We start from the raw sequence: 4,058 nt of genomic DNA, 5'->3' as shown, positions 1-4,058 counted from the left end.
GCTCATTGTTAGTGTATAGAAATGCTAATGATTTTTCTATGTTGATTTTATATCCTGCTACCTTGCTATAGCTATTGATGATGTCTAGAAGCTTCTGAGTAGAGTTTTTTGGGTCTTTAAGGTATAGGATCATGTCGTCTGCAAATAGGGATATTTTGACAGTTTCTTTACCTATTTGTATTCCTTTTATTCCTTCTTCTTGCCTAATTGCTCTGACTAGGAATTCCAGTACTATGTTGAATAGGAGTGGAGATAGTGGGCATCCTTGTCTGGTTCCTGATTTTAGAGGGAATGGTTTCAGTTTTTCTCCATTGAGTATAATGCTGGCTGTGGGTTTGTCATATATAGCTTTTATAATGTTGAGGTACTTTCCTTCTCTTCCTAGTTTTCTTAGAGCTTTTATCATGAAATGATGTTGGATCTTATCAAAGGCGTTTTCTGCATCTATTGAGATGATCAAGTGGTTTTTGTCTTTGCTTCTGTTAATGTGGTTTATTATGTTTATTGATTTTCGTATGTTGAACCACCCCTGCATTCCTGGGATGAAGCCTACTTGGTCGTGGTGAATAATCTTTTTGATGTGTTGTTGAATTCAGTTTGCCATTACTTTGTTGAGGATTTTTGCGTCAATGTGTGTTCATTAAGGAGATTGGCCTATAGTTCTCCTTTTTGAAGGTTATCTTTGCCTGGTTATGGGATAAGTGTAATACTGGCTTCATAAAATGTATTAGGCAGTTTTCCTTCCCTTTCTATTTCGTGGAACAGTTTAAGGAGGGTTGGTATCAGTTCTTCTTTAAAGGTCTGATAGAATTCAGTAGAGAATCCATCAGGTCCTGGACTTTTCTTTTTGGGGAGACTCTTGATTGCTGCTTCAATTTCATTTTGTGTTATAGGTCTATTCAGGTGATTAATTTCCTCTTGGTTCAGTTTTGGATGATCATATGTATCTAGAAATCTGTCCATTTCTTTAAGATTTTCAAATTCATTTGAATGTAGGTTCTCAAAGTAGTCTCTGATGATTTCCTGGACATCCATGGTGTTTGTTGTTATCTCCCCTTTTGCATTCCTGATTCTACTAATTTGGGTTTTTTCTCTCCTCATTTTAGTCAGGTTTGCCAGGGTTCTATCGATCTTGTTTATTTTTTCAAAGAACCAACTTTTTGTTTCATTAATTCTTTGTATGGTTTTCTTGGTTTCTATTTCATTGATTTCAGCTCTTATTTTTATTATTTCTGTCCTTCTATTTGTTTTGGGATTTGCTTGTTCTTGTTTTTCTAGGAGTTTGAGATGTATCATTAGGTCATTGATTTGGGATCATTCAGACTTTTTAATATATGCACTCATGGCTATAAACTTTCCTCTCAGGACTGCCTTAGCTGTGTCCCATAGGTTCCGGTAGGTTGTGTTTTCATTTTCATTGACTTCCAGGAACTTTTTAATTTCCTCTTTTATTGCAATGATGATCCATTCTTCATTAAGTAATGAGTTATTTAGTTTCCAGCTTTTTGCATGTCTTTTGTCTTTACTTTTGTTGTTGAGTTCTACTTTTACTGCATTGTGATCAGATAGTATGCATGGTATTATTTTTATTTTCTTATATTTGCTGAGACTTGCTTTGTGCCCTAAGATATCATCTATTTTGGAGAAGGTTCCATGGGCTGCTGAGAAGAATGTATATTGTGTAGAGGTTGGATGAAATGTTCTGTAGACATCAACTAGGTCCATTTGATCTATTGCATATTTTAGATCTTGGATTTCTTTATTGATTTTTTTGTTTGGATGACCTATCTATTGATGATAATGGGGTGTTAAAGTCTCCCACAACCACTGTGTTGGCGTTTATATATGCTTTTAGGTCTTTCAGGGTATGTTTGATGAAATTGGGTACGTTGACATTGGGTGCATACAGATTGATGATTATTATTTCCTTTTGGTCTATTTCCCCTTTTATTAGTATGGAATGTCCTTCTTTATCTCATTTGATCAATGTAGGTTTGAAGTCTACTTTGTCAGAGATAAGTATTGCTACTCCTGCCTGTTTTCCTGGCCATTGGCTTGGTAAATCTTCTTCCAGCCTTTCATCCTTAGCCTATGCTTATTTCTGTTGGTAAGATGGGTCTCCTGTAAGCAACAAATTGTTGGATCATCCTTTTTAATCCATTTCGTCAAGCGGTGCCTTTTGATGGGTGAATTAAGTCCGTTAACATTAAGCGTTAGTACTGATAGGTATGTGGTGATTCCTGTCATTTAGTTGTCTTAGTTGTTTGAAGGTTTGATTGTTTGTTCCTAACTTGATGTTACTCTCTACTGTCTTGCTTTTTCTTTTCCTGTGGTTTGGTGCTGCCTGTCTTTTCATGGTTAAGTTGGGTTTCACTTTCTGTGTGCAGAATCCCTTGCAGAATCTTTTGTAGTGGTGGCTTTGTGGTCACGTATTGTTTTAGTTTCTGCTTATCATGGAAGACTTTTATTGCTCCATCTATTTTGAATGATAGTTTTGTTGGGTAGGGTATCCTGGGGTTGAAGTTATTTTCATTCAGTGCCCATGCTCTTCTTGCTTTTAATATTTCTGTTGAGAAGTCTGCTGTGATTTTGATGGGTTTACCTTTGTATGTTACTTGTTTTTTCTCTCTTACATCCTTCAATATTCTTTCCTTAGTTTCTGAACTTGTTGTTTTAATGATGATATGTTGTGGGGTAGTTCTATTTTGATCTGGTCTGTTTGGTGTCCTGGAGGCCTCTTGCATCTGTATGGGAATATCTTTGTCTAGATTTGTGAAATTTTCTGTTATTATTTTGTTGAATAGATTATGCATTCCCTTTGCTTGCACCTCTTCTCCTTCTTCAATGCCCATGATTCTCAAGTTTGGTCTTTTGATGGAGTCGGTGATTTCTTGCATTTTCTTTTCACAGGGTTTGAGTTGTTTAATTAATAGTTCTTCGGTTTTTCCTTTAATTACCATTTCATCTTCAAGTTCTGAGATTCTGTCTTCTGTTTGTTCTATTCTGCTGGATTGGCCTTCCGTTTTGTTTTGCAGTTCTGTTTCGTTCTTTTTTCTGAGTTTTTCCATATCCTGGGTGGTTTCCTCTTTAACGTTGTCTGTTTTTGTCCTGAGTTCATTTATCCATTTATTCATCGTGTTCTCTCTTTCACTTTGGTGTTTATACAGTGCTTCTATGGTTTCCTTTATTTCTTCTTTTGCTTTTTCAAATTCTCTATTTTTGTTGTCTTGGAATTTCTTGAGTGTCTCCTGTACATTTTGGTTGACCCTATCCAGTATCATCTCTATAAAATTCTCATTGAGTACCTGTAGTATGTCTTCTTTTAAATTATTCTTGTAGGCTTCATTGGGTCCTTTGGCATAGTTTATCTTCATTTTATTGGAGTCTGGATCTGAGTTTCTGTTTTCTTCATTCCCCTCTGGTTCCTGTACTAATTTTTTTGCTGTGGGGAAACTGGTTTCCCTGTTTTTTCTGTCTTCCCGTCATTGTCTTTGGTGTTGTTACTGTCCCTGTACTGTGTGCAATTAAGTATTTTCTAGCTTGTAATAATAACAATGGTAACATTTAGAATGGAAGGGTGAGCTGAGATGGAAAGCAAGAAGTTAAAGAAAAGGGGAAAACAAATACACAGACAAGAGGAAGAAAGCAGAACAAGGTTTCAGACAAGAAAGTTTCAAAGGTATAACCAGGGAGTGTTAGTGTACTAATTGACAGTAAGCTCAACAGACATTAGAGAGATAGAGAGAGGATTGAAAATCAAAAATAAAAAAGTAGATAAGAATAAAAATAAAAATAAGTAAATGAAAGAAATACCTATATATAAAAATGAATTAAAATAAAATGGAAAATAGAAAATATAAAAAAAAAACTACCAAAAAGCAAGAAACCAAAAAACCTCCAAGTTCAAATGCAATGAAGTTTCGGTCTTAATAATTTGGGTATCCGTCTCAGTCTCCAGTCCTGGAGATGGTGCCTCAGATGTTGTTCTGTAGTAGTCTCATCAAAGGGGATGCATAAAGTAGAACAAAACCACACACACACACACACACACACACACA

The sequence above is a fragment of the Castor canadensis genome, chromosome 1, assembly GCF_047511655.1.
Source record: "Castor canadensis chromosome 1, mCasCan1.hap1v2, whole genome shotgun sequence".
Lineage (NCBI taxonomy): Eukaryota > Metazoa > Chordata > Mammalia > Rodentia > Castoridae > Castor > Castor canadensis.
Note: the sequence above shows the minus strand (reverse complement) of the source record.